Genomic DNA, 19114 nt, shown 5'->3' with positions numbered 1-19114 from the left:
GCTAACTTGAGAGAGACAAGTAGGAAGTTCTTTTTAGCTCTGTTTTAGAGTCTTTTTTTTTTTTTTTTAGGTTTTAGGTGGAAACTCTTGCCCCAAGTGGGGCACCATTTGTAGTTAGAGCTTTCCTGCCTGGCCTACAGTCAGGATAAATCTCTGTCACCCGCCAGGCCCATAGACGCTCAGAACCAACCAAGTAAACACACAGAAACTTATATTGTTTAGAAACTGTATGGCTGTGGCAGACTTCTTGTTATCTACTTCTTCTATCTTAAATTAACCCATTTCTATTAATCTATACTTTGCCACGTGGCTTATGCTTACCATTACTGTACATCTTCCTTGTCATGGTCGCAGCTGGCAGAATCTCCGCCCCAGCCTTTCACCTCCCAGAATTCTCTTCTCTCTTGTCCCGCCTATACTTCCTGCCTGGCCACTGGCCAATCAGAATTTTATTTACACAGAGCGATATCCACAACATGCCTCTGCCTCCTGTCTGCTGGGATAAGGTATGCTTCACCTTAGACCTCCCAAGCATTTCCTCTTTTTTGGTCGTGTGTGTGTGTGTGTGTGTGTGTGTGTGTGTGTGTGTGTGTGTGTGTGTGTTTGCATGCACATGGAGGTCAGAAGACAGATTTGTAGAATCAGTTCTCTCCTTCAGCTTTGATACAGGACCCAGGCACTGAACTCATGTCCTCACCTGTGTGATAAACGTGTTGTACACTAAGCCAACCTAGCTCCTTTATTGGACTTTATACTGAAATTTAATTTGTTTCAGCAGTTTATCCAACCATAACTTCCATAAGTGTCTGTCATGAAGTTTCTAGACCTCTTACTGTCTCACTACTGACCACCAGTGTCTGGTCCCTTTGGTCCTTCCTTCTTCTTTAAATCTTATTTATAAATGAAAAAATTTTCTTTCATACACTGTATTCTGATGGCACTTTTCCCTTCCCTTGACTCCTCCCAGATCCTTCCCTCTTCCCCATCCACCCAACTCCACATCTTTGTTCTCTCTTTCTCTCTCTCTCTCTCTCTCTCTCTCTCTCTCTCTCTAACATCATTTTTTAATTGATTCTTTGGAAATTTCACATCATGCACCTCAATCCTGCTCATTTCCCAGTACCCCCATATCCACCCCTCATCCCCATGGCATCCCCTCAAAAGAAAATTGAAAAACATTAATTAAAAATATACAAAACAAGGGCTGGAGAAATGGCTCAGAGGTTAAGAGCACTGGCTGCTCTTCCAGAGGTCATGAGTTCAATTCCCAGCAACCACATGATAGCTCACGACCATCCGTAATGAGATCTGGCACCCTCTTCTGGCCTGCAGACATACATGCAGGCAGAACACTGTATACATAATAAATAAATAAATCTTTAAAAAATATATACAAAACAAAACAAACAAACATCCCACTTTGCTCCTCTATCTTTCCTGCCTCTTCAACACCTCTTCATTCATCTTAGTGACATTAGGAGCTGTGTGTCATGTCCACACAGCTTTGCTTGCAAATGTTCATTGTAATAAGTTGTTGGTCAGGCTCAAGGTCTCTGGCTTCTGGTACACCATCAACACTGGACCCTCACAAAAAGTCCTCCTGGATATCCTGCTGTTGCCCTGAGTCATAGAGATCCCACAGCGGCCATGGTTCCACAGGACCAGTCCCTTCTTGCCCTGCAGCAGGTCATGGATGGGGTAGATGCTGGGGTGGGCCAACTCAAAGCCCTGGATGTGGGTCTGAGTGGTAGCTGATTTGGTCAGTCCTAGCCACTGGGGCTGCTGGAACCACCTGCCTCAGTGAGGGGTGAAGCCAGCTCATGCCTGTGGTGAGAGATGAGACCATCTCTTTCGAATATGGGGCCAATTATCCTGTGAGGGGCAGGGCCAGCTCTCCCAGGGCCAGTATAGGACAGTGCTGGCTCAGGAAGGCCTTTGGATTTCAATACGCATGGTTCCTGTGCTCCCCTGTGGCATCTTGGGCCATGGAGATCATCACAGACTCGAGCTGCAGCAGGACTATAGACCCAGACATGGCCCTTGGCAGCAGCGTGGGCCTAGACACCACCAGTGGCAGGCCCCAGTGGCAGGGTAGCCACCCAGATAAGTGTGGCCCCAGTGGCAGCATGGCCCTAGCATACCAACATGGTCTCAGAAGACTGACCACACCCCAGGTATCTGCATGGCCCTCAGTGGTAACAGGAGCCATGGACATTGAATCAGACCCTGGCTTGCTGTAGGGTCACAAACCCAGACATGGCCCTCGGCAGCAGTTCAGGCCTGGATGTCACTATGGCACTGGGTAGCAGCGCAGGCCACTCAGATCTGTACGGCCCTGGTGTCAGTATAGCCTTTGGATACCCACATGGCCACAAGTGTTGGCCCAGACCTTGGGTATCTGTGTGGCCTTTGGTGGCAACACAGGCCATGGACATCAACAAAGATGCTGGCTGCTGTAGAAACACGGACACAGACATGGCCCTTGGCAGCAGCCTGAGCCCAGATGTCACTATGGCCCCAGGTGGCAGTACAGGCTACTTGGATCAACATGGCCCCAGTGGCAGGGTGGTCCTTGGACATCAACATGGCCCCAGGTTGGCCCAGAGACCCTGGGTATCCACACAGCCTTTGATGGTATCAGTAGCCGTGGACATCAATACAGAGCCTGACTGCAGTATGACCAAGGACCCAGCCATGGCCCTCAGCTGCAGCTTGGGCCCAAATGTCACCATGGCACTGGGTGGCAGCACAAGCCACCAGGATGGCCCCTGTGGTGGCACAGCCCTCAGACACCAACATGGCCTCAGGTGGCAGCCCAAACCCAGACCCCAGCTATCTGTGTGGACTCTGGTAGGAACATGAGCCACGGATATCAACACAGCCCCCAGCTATGGTAGGACCACAGGTCCAGACATGGCGCTCGGCAGCAGCCCAGACCCGGACATCACCCTGGCCCCAGGAGGCAAGCAGGCCACCACCTCTGCTGTTCCTCACTGCCTTCGCTTCTTCAGTTCTTCCCCCCTCCCCCCTCCCATTTCTCCACCATGTATTTGATTGTCATAATGGTGTCTACCTGGGCCTGTGGATGTCTTCAGTCAGCCTGTTGGTTTTCTCTCTTTAGAAAACAAACAAAAACGGCCACAAGAATCTCTCTCTCTCTCTCCCTCTCTCTCTCTCTCTCTCTCTCTCTCACATACACACACACACACACACAAAACAAAACAAAAACCACTAAATTGGAAACCAATAGAGCAATAAGATGAAACATGCCCAAACAAAGCAATGTGAGACAGAAAGTCTACAAAAATACCGAGAAGTAGCTTTGTGTCCACTGCTGGGCGCAGGGCCTGCCCTTCAGTGTGGTTATATACCCAGTGAGATGCCACTGGAGGAAACAAAGTTTTCCTTTGCAAGCTGGTGTCAACTGCACATACATTCTTGCTTAGGCATGGGAACCTGTGTCCAGCTCCCCCTTCCAGTGCTGAGACTCCATCTTTGTTGAACCTGAGCAGGCCCTGTGCATGCTACCACAGTCTCCAGCCCTGCTGTGTCAGGAGGGCACTGCTCCCTTGGAGTTTAAATATTTATCCCCTCAGGCTCTTTTGATCTTTCTGCCTTATTTTGGCATAACTCCCTGAGCCCTGAAAGGAGGGGTTTGAGGAAGACATCCAATTTATGACTAAGTGCTCCAAAATCTCTCACTCTCTTCACATTGCCCCATTGTGGGTCTCTATATTAGTTCTCACCTACTGCAAGAGGAAGCGTCTCTCTCGATAATGGCTGTGTGAGACATGGGTCAACGGGTGTATCCTTTTTCTCTTAATGTTCTGACAAACCAGTCTGAGGTCCTCACCCACAAAGATGGAGTGGGATTGTTGCAGGTTAATCTCAAATGTCTGCTTGGGGAGATCTTGAGTTGTCTAGTAGAATGGCCTTTGGCAATGTCTGCCTGAGGTTATCTTCCTTAGGTGAACTGAAGTGGAAACACCTTGTCCTGTGAGTGGCACCGTGCCCTGGACTGTACAATGAGGAGAGCAGGCAAATCCTTCTGCGCTTCCTGCCTCTAGATACCATTGTGGTCAGCACCTTCCAGCTCCTGCTGCCAGAATCAATCTTTGCTCCATCACACTGCTTTGCCAGAGCATTTTCTCGTAGGGCATGAAAAGAAACCAAGACAGCCATGGGAAGGGAAGAGAAAACAGAGGATCAGTGGCTTCCCTCTAAACAAATGATAGAGAAGTTATTACATAGCTGTTCCCACCTTTAGTTAGACCATGAGTACGTGGCCAAATCTAACTCTAGGGCACCTAAGGGGATACACGCTGTAGTTTAGCAGCCTTCCCTGAGTCAGCATTACATTTTTTTTTTTTACTGGGGTGTGTGTGTGTGTGTGTGTGTGTGTGTGTGTGTGTGTGTGTGTGTGCATGTGTGTGCATGTGTGTGTATGTGTGAGTGTGTGTGCGTGCGTGTGTGTGTGTGTGTGTGTGTGTGTGTGTGTGTGTGTGTGTGTGTGTGTAGGGCAGCAATAAGCAGCCCGCCACACATAGCTTTGGTACCCATGGCTTAGAAACAAAGTTGGTGTGGACTCCTGTAGCAATAATGATGGCGCTACCACCACCTGTTCACCATGTCTGAGCAAGGGGCTATAGATTGGAAAAACAGAGACAAGAGTGTTCACCATGTCCGAGCAAGGGGCTATAGATTGGAAAAACAGAGACAAGAGACAGCGGGTCATTCGCCCCAGCAGAATGCCAAATGCCATTTATTGAAGGAGGGAGGAGGCCTTAAATACAGGCTTCAGCACAATGGAGGAACCCCAGAGGGCAGAAGTTCAGCATTCTAGCATCTAAGCTGTTTACACCAAATGCAGAATACTCGAACAAAGAACCTCCGGTGAGCCTTCAGGAAGAAGGAAACCGGTAGGGAATCAGCATAGGGAGGACATCTGGTCAAGGTTGGCAAGCAGGCAACAGTTACCCAAATTGGGGGTTCCAGGGCCATACAGACTCCAAAATCAGTAATGTTACAAATTACGCTATATACAGTCTATAAAGGGATGCTGTTCTCGATTCTGGTTCCTGTCTTACGCTCAAAGAGCCAAGCCATAAATGCATTTTTGCTAGTTGATCTAATAATGTTCATATTGACGTCCATGAATCAGGTAATCATGAGTATACTTGAAAATCAGGAGTCCTTTTGATGTGAATTCACAACATGCCCCCACGGTTGGGCATGCCCGGCAGACCTAGACACTTCCGCATAGTTATTTCCGGTTCAAAATAGCCATTTCTGGGTCAAAACATCTTGCGCGACTAGGACCCCATGGCTTTTCATGGTTGTGTAAAGTGTGTGCAGCCATCTGATCTACGCGCATGTGTGGAGTAGCCACATGAGTTCTTGTACGCACACATGGCCCACCCTTTATAAGCCGGCGCCATTTTGCACCGGCCTCACTTTCCTCTTGACCACGTGTATTTCCCACAGGCCTGTTCATGTCTGTCTTTTTCTCTCCTATCTTAATAAAAACTCTTGTGTGGATTTATTGTGTTTTGGGACGTTTCCTTGCAGGGTAAGAGCGCCGCCAAATACCTAACACCTACCAACTACACAGTAATTACATTTTCCCTTATTTTCTACTTTGAATTCTTTTTTTAAAGATTTATTTATTATATATACAGTGTTCTGTCTGCATATATGGCGGCAGGCCAGGAGAGCGCCAGATCTCATTATAGATGGTTGTGAGCCATGTGGGTGCTGGGAATTGAACCCAGGTCCTCTGGAAGAGCAGCCAGTGCTCTTAACCACTGAGCCATCTCTCCAGCCCCTCTGCTATGAATTCTTGATGCATTCCCAAGAGAATACACCATTCCATTAGTTTGTGTTGTTTTTCAAGACAGGGTTTCTCCGCCTATCTCTGGTTGTCCCAGAGCTCACTCTGTAGATAAGGTTGGCCTTGAACTCACAGAGATCTACCTGTCTCTGCCTCCCAAGTGCTGGGATTAAAGGTGTGAACCGCCACTGACCAGCTACACCATTCTTGTTAATAAAAAATAAAATAAAATAAAAAATTAAGCCCAGTGAAACATTTTGGAAATGATGTGTTGTGAGAACTATAATTTTTTTGGTTGAGAACAAGAATTTTAAAATAATATTTCTCCTAAAATTATTTTAAAAATATAGTTTCTTGTGTTGAGGACAGTAGGCTCTTTCCTGAGCTTTGGGGTATGTGTTCTTTGTAGCCATCTGTGCCTCTGATCACATCCGTTCAACTCTAACTCCTATTTCTCTGTGTACTCCCTCATTAAACATTTTCAGTAGTCACCAAGGTTTTGCCATTCAGCCTCCTCTTCTCCTTTTCAAAAAATTTTTATGTGCATTTGGTGTTTTACCTACATATATGTTTATGTAAGGGTATTGGATCTCTTGGAACTGGAGTTACAGGCAGCTGTGAGCTGCCATGTGGGTGCTGGGGATTGAACTTGGGTCCTCCGGAAGAGCAGCCAGTGCTCTAACCACTGAGCAACCTCTCCAGCCCCCAGCCTCCCCTTTTTTTAATACAAGGTGATCTCAGCCATTTTCACACCTTTCCTATATGCAGATTCATATTTCATGTTGTGCTTCTGCCAAAAATTTCCAGGGGCTGATCAGATTCACCACCTCCAACACTGCATTTAAAATTGCGAGTGTCCACCTGGCCGATCTGCTCTTTGCTCTGTGTTCTCAGCTGAGAATTTTACTGGCTACACTCCTGGCTAAGCTGGGACTCATGTCTGCTCACGGCCCTCTCCCATGAACCATCTCTAGACTCTAGCTGATCAGCAATGCCTGTGACTGCTGACATTGCATCTGTTCCCTTCTCTCCATACCTAGGACCATTCAATTGTAAGAACATTTTAAAAATCATTTTAAAATATGTTAAAAGAACTCAACACTTATAGTCCTAAGACAGAGAGTGTGTGATTTGCAATGTAGATGAGCCCGCTGCAGACTTAAGCGCTGATCTCCAGCAGTTCTGTGTTAGTGGTTCTGGGCTTTACCCAGCTGCTTTCTCAGCAGTCAGCTGTTTCTCTTGAAAGGACACTTTGAGGCTTTCCAAGGCCAATAGGAGACTGTAAAAGCCTTGTAAGAGACAGTGATCCTGCTCTGGGTCAGTCTTTGCAACCTTCTCCTCTGGTTAGTGATTGTGAAATCCACAGTCTGACCCTTTGCCCCCTGGGCTTTCCCCCAAGCGCCCAAGTGTCTTCTCTATCTGTCTGTCTCCCTCTGTTTTTCTGTCTGTCACTTTCTCAGTTTTTGTCTCCCACACCTCTGACTCTAGTCCCTCTACCTGAAAAGTCTAAGGGAACACATAGGCGCAGTGCAGGGTAATCAGCAGCAGCTGCCATTGTCTACCGCTTTTGGCAGGGCATCCCTTTGGAGAGCAGGCCCCCACTGGGAAAAGTGGGACCTCCAATGTGGGGTCTACAAGGTAGGGATGACAGGGGATAGCAGAAGAAGCTTGCAAAATCAAACTTTGCCATTTTGAATCATTTCACTTCGGGCGAATTCCTTTAACTCACAGACCCAATTCACCAGCTGAAAGCTGGGCATGGAAAGCATCTTTCAACTGGTAGTGATAATGCATCTCTAGATGAGACAGTGTGTGAGGTTTGCTGATCGTCAATCATAATTGGAAAGCATCACTGAACCAAATCAGGCCCAACCCAACGCTGTTGCAAAAGAACTTGCTCGCATCATTCAGAGCATTATTCCAAAGCCAGGGGGATTTACTTGGCCCAGACTGTCAATGGTTCAACAGTGGAAACAAGGCTAGTTGTTCCCACCCAGCATCAGATGCGAGGACGGGACTGGGAAGACAGCAGTGAAATGAGGTCCTCATGATGCGCTGGCTCTGTGTGTGATGAGGGCGTTGGGCCTCAGATTTGAGTTTTGGGATGAGTTGGATGTCAAGCAGAGAGTGCTTTTCACACACAGGTGACTTGGACATTGTGAATCCCGAGTGTGCTGGCTAGGTCATGTCCACTTGTCAAAAACTATGGTCGTCTGAGAGGAGGGAACCTCAGCTGAGAAAACGCCTCCATAAGATCGGGCTGTGGGCAAGCCTGCAGAGCATTTTCTTAATTAATGACTGACGGGGGAGGGCCCAGTTCATGGTGGGTGGTACCATCCCTGGGCTGGTGGTCTTGGGTTCTATAAGAAAGCAGGCTGAGCAAGCCATGAGGAGCAAGCCATTAAGCAGCGCCCTCCACAGATTCTGTATCAGGTCCTGCCTCCAGGTTCCAGCCCTGCTTGAGTTCCTGTTCTGACTCCCTTATATGGTGAACAGCAATATGGCAGTGTAAACTGAATATAAACCCTTTGTTCTCCAACTCGCTTTTTAAAAACTTATTTATTTGGAATTTATGTATATTGGTGTTTTGGCTGCATCTGTGTCTGTGTAAGGGCATTGAATCTCCTAGAACAGGAGTTACAGACAGTTGTGAGCTGTCATGTGGGTGCTGGGAATTGAACCTGTGTCCTCTGGAAGAACAGCCAGTGCTCTTAACCACTGAGCCATCTCTCCAGCTGCCACCACCCCGCCCCCACCAAGTTGCTTTGATCATGGTGTTTCGTTACAACAATAGGAACCTCAACCAAGACATAGAGAAAGTCTCCTTGATGTTGACAGAGTGGCAGGGGAGAACATGCTTCCCACTGTACCAGGACTGTTTTAAAGTTGATCTATGTAAGGTCAACCTGACCCCAGCAGTGAATCCCAAGAGCAGAGGAGGGGCATTCCATGTGGTCTGCCAGCAGAACTGTGGAAAGAGCCAGGGTCGAGGGAGAGGAAAGAACGTTCACCTTTCAGGGTAATAAGTGTTTGGAATGTTGTCTCCTTACCCCAGGAAAACCGGCAGGAGCTGGCACTTGCACCCAAGTGTGAGGGGATGAATGCGATCATTATGTTCTATCAAATCACCAAAGGTTTCCAGAAACCTTTTGGCGTAAGCACTGTATAGGTCCTGACTTCACGAAAGAGAGATGGCTTGCTGTTCTCCTCCCAATTTCACTAGGGGGCTGCAGACTTCATTTGACACAATCCTGTGAAGTCTCAACAAACTTCTACATATAAATATACTCTTCTGGAAAGACTGCTAAGACATCTCTATTTTCCTTTCTCAAATGCGTTCTACTGACAGACAAGCTACAGGAAGACCTTCATATCTTCTTGGTTTCTTGTTTTTGTTTTTCCCAATAGGAAGAATGCCTTTACACTGTTCTGGGTATATTTTGTCTCTCCATCTGCTGTCATCTGAGCCTCTCATAGGTCACTGTTAGTAACTTCTGAGCATCTTCTCTTGCTATCTCCAGCGGCATCTGTATTTGTACTGCTCTTAAACTCAATAACTGCATCGACCTGGCACCTTAGCAACCTTACTTGAGGTTTCCAGAAAATGTCCAGGAAGAAGGAATGGTCCTGACCCACAGTCACATACTTTTAGGTCTTGAGCCTGGTTCACTGTTACCTTAACATATAATATCTATACACGAAAGGAAGAGCAGTCTCCACAGCAAATGCTGACAAGTGTTCTGGAATCCTTTCTGTCAGCTGGAGAGTGTGCCAACTGGACTGGGGTGAAGGAGCTCCTTCCCTTCCATATGCATCTCCTTGTTTTCTGTAGCTTTGTTACAAGGTCTGGATGGTTTTCCATCCTAGAAGAAAGTGAGGTGTAATGTCAAAGCATACTCTGTTCTGGCCAGGCAGGCCCACCCTCGAACTATCTTGAGGTTGTGTATTAGTCAGGGTTCTCTAGAGTCACAAAACTTATGAAATGAACCCCTTCTCTATATAAATACACACACACACACACACACACACACACACACACACACGCACGCACACACATATATGGATTTGTTGGAATGACTTAAAGCCTGCATTCCAACAATGGCTAGCTGTGAATGGGAAGTCCAATGATCTTGTAGTTGCTCAGTCCCACAAGGCTGGGTGTCTCAGCTGGTCTTCTGTATACACTCACTGAAGACTTTTAGTATTCTTAGGGGAAGCTCTGAAGAAGGAGATGTAAGTCCCTGATGGGTAGATGTCACCTACACCCTCACCGGTATTGTTCGCTTGTTGCATCAAAGTGATTCCAGTAGCAAGGCTTTGAAAGATGTAATGATGGATCAAGAGGCTGTCCTGGAGCAAACAGTATTTCCCAAAGCCTACTTACTGTAGTGCTTCATAGACTCGTTCCTGAGTAGTAAGAACAAGCCAAGGCCTCTAACAAATGGTTCCAAAATTGATGGGGTTCATTTGATAAAGGCTGGTTTCTTCTTACCATGTTACAGCTCAAGGCAGGGCAAGGCATCACTGCTCCAGGGACGTTCAGGGATGTGGACTTGTCCAACATGCCTTCCCTGCCATGGCTCTCTGGGCCATCCTCTTGGTTTTCTGCACAGGATGGAAGAAATACTTTAAAAAGGAAGTGCTAACCCTGACTAGGGGTTGGGAAAACATCCCAGCATTGGAGTAGACTTGGAGGGATGGTAGGATGTAACAGGACATTCCACAGAGGGAAAATCATCGAGATGTTGGAGAATCATGAGAAAACACGATATGTTCCAGTGATAGCCAGAGTCACAAGTTGGAACACGGTAAATGCTGAGTCACTTCTTCCCGAGGACTTTGCAGTAGCCCAAGAGGTCTTGTCTTGTTTCTGCTGGATCCGAAGCCTCAGTTCACTAAGATTTTACCCACAGTTGCCTATTTCTATTTCATATAGTTGTTGATCCTCCTGTGTGGTGAGTAGCTCTCAGAGGCTTGTGAACTCTCTAGTTCTAAAGAGAAGCGAGGATTTTAAAAGAGGAAGAAAAACAAAGATTTCATGTTGTTAGGACAGCTTTAACATGCAGCATAGCAAGGTCCACTTAGCACCTCCACAGCATGCAAATATTCTATTTTGAGCTTCCTGAAGGTAATTGCCATGGCTTATGTAGATGACCTTTGTTCCAGTCACAGGTACATAATTGTCCTGTCAACTCTTTGTCCTGTGAACCCTTCCATGGCACTCACAGCCTGGCTTTGCTTTTCCAGTGTGTCTTAGTGAGGGTTTCTACTGCTGAGACAAAACACATGACCAAAGAGCAAGTCAGAACAAGAACTCACGGAACCGGGAGCAGGAGCTGATGCAGAGGCCACAGAGGGGTGCTGCTCACTTGCCTTGCTCCTCATGGCTTGCTCAGCCTGCTTTCTTATAGAACCCAGGACCAGCCCAGGAATGGCACCACCCACAGTGAGCTGGGCCCTCCCCAACTAATCACTAATTGAGAAAATGCCTTACAGCTGGATCTCATGGAGGCATTTCCTCAACCGAGTCTCCTTCCTCTCTGAGGACTCTAGCTTATGTTGAGTTGACACACAAAACCAGCCAGTGCACAGCAGTAGACCAAAATAGACAGAGAAAGGACAAGATGGAAATTACGGAGTTTTTGTAATTTGTTCTAAGAAGTGACAGGTGATGGTTTGTTAATTGTCAACTGGCAAGTCTGTAGTCATTAAGAAGAAAGTCTCAATGAGGGATCATTTTGATCAGGTTGGCCTGTGACCATGTTTGCTTTGTTTACTCATGCTGAATGATGTGGGAAGATAAAGCCCAGCATGGGCAGCACCATTCCCTAGTCAAGGGGATCCTGCCGCTTAAGTGTAGAGATAGGATTGAGCATGAGTAAGCATGCATTCATTCATTTCTTTCTGCTCTTGACTGTGGATATGGCTAGCTGCAGTATGTCCCTGCCTTTACTTGCAATGATGAACTATAACCTAGAATAGTGAGTCACATAAGCCTCTTCCCTAAGTTGCTTTTTTTCAAGGTATTTTATTACAGTCACATGAACAAAACCAGGACATGTTGCCACATTCTACGTGCTAGAGGTAAGACACTAGACCTAGTCCACACTCAAGGGAAAAGGTGTGCAGAAGACATGACTCCAATAGGGTTAGGTCATTGGCACCATGCTATGGACTGTCACCTATGGGAGGTTACATTCTGGAGTGGTTAATCTGGATTGTCAACTTGATTGGAACAAGAGACACTTAGAAAATTGTCAAAGCACACTTCTAGGTAAATCCATGAAGATGTTTCCAGACACAGAAAATGGACATATGGAGTAGATACTAAAGGAGGAAGACTTGCCCTCTGAGTGGGCGGTGGTGTCTGATAGGCTAGAACTTGAATGGAGTGAGGGCGGAGGAGGGAGGTGCAGGTGTGCACATTGCTGCTGCCATCATTCATGGGCACAATTTCTGCTTCTCCATCCTTTCAGAATACACACACACCAGAGACTCTCCAGGGTGCTTCCAGGCATTAAACTTCAGACTGGGATAGCCATCACACAGAATTCTGTTTCTCCTTGTACAAACAGTCATTGCGGCACTACCTGAACTCCAGTTGTGTGAACCAGTCTAACAAAGCCGCCACCCACCTCGTTATACATATGTAACGAGAACATGACAAATGCAGATATTCTCTAGAGCCCAGTTCTTGCTAACACAAAGCAGATGTTCCAAAAAGTGCTCAGGCAAAAGATTCGAGTTGAATAGAGCTGCTGACATCACACAGGTGCCACCACCTGGGACGCTTCCTTAAGAATATCCTTGTCTCCATTGCCAGCCATTTGCTCTGTTGTTCTGGGTACCCTGATCCTGAAGAGCAGGGAAGAAAGGGGAGCTTAGCCCAGCAAGTTACACAGAGTCTTTAGCATACGGCTCAGTTGTCTTGAATTTTGCTTTATTTACATGAACCAGGCAGCCATGTGGTCAGTTACTGAACAATTGAGCGCAGGTTATGAGCCAGGCTCAGGCACCACAGTGGGGAAGACAGGAAAGTCTTTGCTCTTTGGAGAATGTGTTGCAGTAATTAGTTTCCTTTTGGGTTTGAAATGGTTTCTCTGTTGGTTTAGAGGAAATACACTGGACCTTATCATGCCCTTGGTGCAGTCCTCGGGGGCTGATGGCCCTTAGCAGGAGGGCTATTGTCCTGACCCAGCCTGAGAATGGTGTCGGCAAGTACAAATGCAGCCTCTCACCCACCTCCCAGGTTCCCTTTCTGGTGGGATCTTTTCTTTTTGAAGCGGAGTCTTGCTATATCTATTCCAGTACAGGCTACCTTGAATTCTCTATGTAGCTCAGGTTAGCCTCAAACTGGAAGCCTCTGCCTTCTGAGTCTCAGGTTGTAGATGTGTGTCACCATGCCTGGCTGGTTTTTAATTTGTCGTTGTTCAGGAGACTTACTGCCTATCTTTCCTGTGTGTGCTTGACTCTGCTGTATATCTAGATGCAAGTCTAGAGCTGTGCATGGCTTATATCAGTGTTCAGCAAATATAAGTTGATTGATGGATGAAGAGAGCCCTACCATGCTAGGATTTCATTTTAGGTCCTATATTGTTGAAATGTTTATGTGAGCAAATTGCTGGCCATGAGAGACCAGGAGATTTATGTATGTGTGTGTGTGAGGAGGCATTGGGGCAGAAGAGATGGTTCAGCAGTTAAGGGCATTCATTGTTCTTGCAGAAGACCTGGGTTTGATTCCCAGCACCTGCATGATGGCTTACAACTGTCTCTAACTCAAGTTCTAGGGGATCTAACATCCTTTTCTGACCTCTGAGGTCACTAGGCTCGAATGGAGTTCACAGACACAGACATGATCAAAACACTCAAACACATAAAATAAAATAAACAAATCTTTAAAAAAAAATGTGCCTGCTGTATAGGCCTGGGTGGTCTGGAACTTGTTACTTAAATCAGTCTGTCCTCAAACTTGGGCAGTCCTCCTGCTTCTGCCTCTAGTGTTGAGGGATTACAGGCGTGTGCCACCACACCAGACTTAGACAGTTTTCATGAAGGAATAATGATGCAGCCAGAAGTGGCCAGGCTCTCAGCTGTGGCTACTGGTCCCAGAAAGGAAATCCGGTTTAATTCGTTCCTGAGGCTGAGAAACAAGGAGAGATTCATGAATGCCAAATGGGTCAGGAACAGATATGACGTCATTGCATTTTTCTGATCTACACTTTGTCCTCCAGTCTGTCCACCAGTGTCTGCCTTTCATTGTCTTAATGAGCCTTTGCAGGGGTAGGGTGAGCATGCTGCTAATGAAGCTGGGGTTGCCTGGTGATTTGGAGTGAGTTGAAACTAATCGGAGCCAGATCAGTGGCTCTCCCCTTTATCCTCTGCAGAATGAGGAGTCTCTGGGAAGCAGCAATTACTTTCTCCAAGCGCTTCAGGAAGTCAATGCTGCAAAATTTCCAGGCCTTGCAAAGAACAGGAAGTGCTTATGGGAAGTGAAGTCACCCTGGCTGACCTCAGCTTTTGGTTAAACTTATTCTCACTGATGTCTTCCTCCTTTTGCTTTTAATGCATGCTGTTCTGGATTAACGATCCTTTAGCTAAACCCTTGATGTTTAGACTGGTGGGAAACCTGTGAAAACTTCAGGCTTCATTATTGAACTAAGTGCAGATGCACTCGAGCACACACACACACACACACACACACACACACACACACACACACACACACACACAGAGGCATGCATGCATGCACACAAGGATTAATCAAAGCAGGTCTGATTTTCTCCTCACATAGAACCACACCTGTAATCTCTGAATTCTGGGAAGTAGAGGCAAGACGATCAGGACCTCAAGCCAGGCTACCTTTGGCTTCATGAGATCCTGCTCAGCCTCTTTCTCCCTACCTGGAAAGTTAGACTGCCCAAAGCCCAGTTCCAAGGGCAGTGAGCTGCTGTCCCTGTGCTGTGGAGAAGGACCCTGGGGTCAATGCAGGCCAGAGTGATGAGGTGCAGCTCAGCACGACCATGTTGTCTTTTTTTTCTTAGCCTTATCAGAGATTCTTTCCCTTTCTTTTTTAATTTTATTTTTAGTATTATGTGTATGAATGTTTTGCCTGCGTGTGTGTGTGTGTGTGTGTGTGTGTGTGTGTGTGTGTGTGTGTGTGTGAGTGAGTGTCCTCAAAGGTCAGAAGAAAGCATTCGGTTCCTTGGAACTGGAGTTATAAGTTACACTTCCTGAACTACCATGTGGGTGCTGGGAATCAAACCCAGGTCCTCTAACAGATCTATAAGTGCTCTAAACCCCTGAGCTGTCTCTCCAATCCTTTACTTTTAAGGATGAGGTGGGACCTAGAAACAAAGGAGCCATCTGTCTTTCTTTGCATCAGAAGAAAGTGAAAGGGAGAAAATCCTCTCTAGACATCTGCGCTTTGGATTGGCTGCGGTAGCTCTCAGTGGGCAGCCTGGCAAAGACCCTGTAGCATGGTAGAACCACTCACTCTACTCAGGACTGGGGACCTCAGTGATTAAAATCACAATTTTGTAACTCCTTTATATTTTGACAGTGTACACCTAGTGTAAGTCAAAAGGCAGAGAACAGAGATCAGTGTGAAATCCCATCATTCAGGGATTATTAATGTTATCATGTTGTTAAGCATCCCTGCAGGTCATCTTGTTGTCTTTACAGTAACCAGGACTGAACCCCACGCATTGCACATACAAGGCAAACAGTCTGCCACCCAGTTCTGTTCACATCAACTTGGTCTCTTAATTGTTTTCTTTACATCATTATAAAGATAGAGAAACTGCAAATCTGTGTTTTCTTATTTTCCTACAGAATGAATCATTTCCCCATTTTGATGAATTAGATGAAAATATTCAATGAGGAGTATAGTCTATAGATTATTAACCAATAGTCACATTCTAAACGAAGAGTGGACACTTCTTCTTTTTCTCACAACTGGGTAAATGAATGAGTCTGTGTTCTAATAAAAATTTATTTATAAGCACCAGGTCCTATCTGGCACATAGGTCTGAGGACTCTTCTTAGAAGTGATTTCTCTTAGTTTAAATATTATTGTAGATTCTGTGGTAGAGACTGTACTTCCTCAGGTAGGACCAGATCTGTACAGACATTTGAGACATAATATTGAAGTGAAGGTCAAAAGCCTTCAAGGTAATTTGTCTAGCAGTTTTAGTAATGTAGGGCAACTTTACCACATTTTTCTCAATATTTATTTTATTGATTTAATGCTAAGTCATATTTTTGGGGAGATAAATTACTAACAAAAAAAAAAAACAACAACAACAACAACAAAAAACCAAAAAAAAAACCAACCCAGCCTAAATAGTATATTTGAAACAATTCAAAATTTAAAAAAATAAGGCATTCTTATTGTTTTGAAGGAATAAAAAACCTTGACATTTTTGTTTCAACTGCATTAAGCACTGTTAACTGCTTAGTCATCTCTCCAGCTCCCTTGGAGTTTTTTTCAGTCATGATTTATAGGCTATAGCACTGTATGTAAGTGCTGCTCATGATTTGTTGTATGGACATGTAAGTTTTTCTCCTCCACCCTCATCCCCTCTTATTGAACCTGGCTTTCACTATGTAGTTCTGGCTGTCCTGGAACTCAATATGCATATCAGACTGGTCTTAACCTCATAGAGATCTGTATGCCCGTATCTAGTCTTTGTCCTGACAGTCAGCTCCCAAATAGCAACATGGAGACTTATTAATTGTGAAAGCTCAGTTGATAGCTTAGGCTTGTTTCTAACTAGCTCTTATAACAAATTAACCCATATCTTTTAATCTATATTCTTATATTTTTGGTTGTGAGCCTAGCCTTTAATGGCTGAACCATCTCTCTAGCTCTAATCTACATTCTTTTATGTGGCTTGGTTACCTTTACTTTGTATTGCCCATGCTGCTTCCTCTATGTACCCTGGATTCTCTGCCCTTCTTCTTCCAAGCATCCTCTGTGCCTGGAAATCCTGCCTAGTTATTGGCCATTCAACTTTTTATTAAGCCAATCAGAAGTAACATATCTTCACAGTGTACAAAAAGATTATTTCACAACATCTGCCCCTGCCTTTTGCTGGGATCAAAAGGAGGGTGACATCATGCCCAGCCAACTTCCTTTTTTGATGTGATTACAAATGATTTCACTTGGCAATTTAGTGTCTACTGCCACAGTACAGAAACACAATTAGTTTCTCTATGCTGGTCTTTTATCTTGTGACCTTACTGAACTCACTTTTTAGTTCTCTGGGTAGTATGTGTGTGTGTGTGTTATGTGTGGTGGGAAGAGACAAGGTCTTGCATGCCCAGGCTATCCTGGAACCTGAAGAAATTCTCTTGTCTCAGTTCCCAAGTGTTAGTGTTGCAGGCATACACTCAGGAGATTCTGCAGGTATAATGCTATTTTTTTCTTTAAATGTTTGGTAGAATTCTCTGAGTTTTAGTTTAAATTATAAGGTGCAATTGTTTATAGTTTCTCCTTTGTAGATGTTAGTTTCTAAGCCAAAAATATTGAGCATGGTGCAGTTAATTTATGTAGTTGTAAGACGTGAAGTTTTTGCAGCTCTGCTTCTGAGATCTGCAGTGGTAGGATGCTGCTTGGGATAACTACTTTCTCTCACTCACCTCTGACTTTAAGCTTGGATTTGAAAACTGGTTAGGCCAATGCCCTGCAGCCTAGTAGGAAATTAACTTTTTCCTGAGAGGATTTACATTTGATTCTGCAAGATACTTGAAGGTATTGCCAATTTAAGAACTCTTTAACACAAGTTCAAGGCTTGAGAGTCCCTGAGAAATGGAGGCAATGGGAGTTTAACCTGGGCTACATACAAATACAGTTCTGTGCCATGCCTCTTCTATGGGGCAGGCTCTCTCAAATCTGGATTACTGTGTGAAAACTCTCTTATTTGATTACGAGTTTACTTGGTCTGGGGGCTTTCATTTCTCTTTTCTCTTCCTAGAAGTTTGCCAAAATAAAAAATGCAAAACTTTAGGGTGGATAGCTACCCTCAAGGCAGGAAGAATGCTGCCTTCATTTCCGTTTCTAGGGTCCTGGCTACTGGTGCTAGGGGGTTTATAATAGTTATTACTGATTTTGAACTTGAAAGGAACTTTGATCTCTAAGAGACTTATGGGCATGTGTAACATAAATTACTAAATGGTCTTATTAATAAAAAAAAAAAAAAAAAAACCTGGAGCCAGTTATTGGGGTGAAAACTGAGAGATCAGAGGAATAGATCGAGCCAACCACAAGTTCTTACTGCTAGGAAATCCTCAGCCCAAGTACCTCTGAGTCTTCACCGCTGAGGGTCTCAGTTGAACTGCTGCTAAAAATATCTGGTCCTCACGCCTTAAATACCTTTCTGTTTCCTGCCATCACTTCCTGGGAATACCTTTCTGTTTCCTGCCATCACTTCCTGGGATTAAAGGCATGTGTCTTTCCCAAGCAAAGACTTGAGATCTCAAGTGCTGGGATTAAGGTGTGTGCCACCACTACCTGGCTCTGTTCCCAGTGTGGCCTTGGACTCACAGAGATCTAGATGGATCTCTGCCTCCCTAATGATAGGATTAAAGGTGTGTGTGCCATCACTGTCTGGTCTCTCTATATAATCTAGTGGCTGGCTCTATCCTCTGATTCTTGATAAGTTTTATTTGTTAGACCCCACCAGATGACACAATCATCATAATGAAGTTACAGAAATTGGCAAAAGACCAGAGAAAGCCAAGAGGCGGGACTATTAGGTATAGCCTGTCAGCCTCCTTCAGGTCATAGGATAAAGGACATTTGTGGTTGATCAGCAAGTGCAGAGGTGTTCGTCTGGGGACACTTTCAACACTACTATCAAGAAACAACACATCTGGCATAGGTGAAGCCGTTGCTATTCTGTCCCTTTAAATCTGGTTTTCATTTAGGGGTTTACAGTTTCAGCAATATGTAGGCCTAAGGACACCCAGAACGGCTGTCCAGTCAACTCCTCCTTCCCCGAGGCATCTCTGAACACGTGGGTTGCTGCTGTTTATCTTCTCCCTGCTATGTACACACTACTGGGGCCCTTCTGGACAGTTACTCTGCCCTACAAACTCTGCAAAGTTGAGTCCATGAGCCAGTGTTCTCCAATGACAGGGCACTATCTCCATTTAGTGGTCACCAGAGCCCCCTACTGGGAGAATCAGCTCAACGACCCAAGCACCAGTAGCAGGGGCAGGTGTGTGACAACCTGCTAGGAGACCTGGCTGCTACTTTCGAATAACTCTGACATAATTTCAGAA

This window comes from Onychomys torridus, chromosome 5 (assembly GCF_903995425.1).
Source record: "Onychomys torridus chromosome 5, mOncTor1.1, whole genome shotgun sequence".
NCBI lineage: Eukaryota > Metazoa > Chordata > Mammalia > Rodentia > Cricetidae > Onychomys > Onychomys torridus.
The sequence above is the reverse complement of the archived record's forward strand: the minus strand, read 5'-3'. Positions refer to the sequence as shown.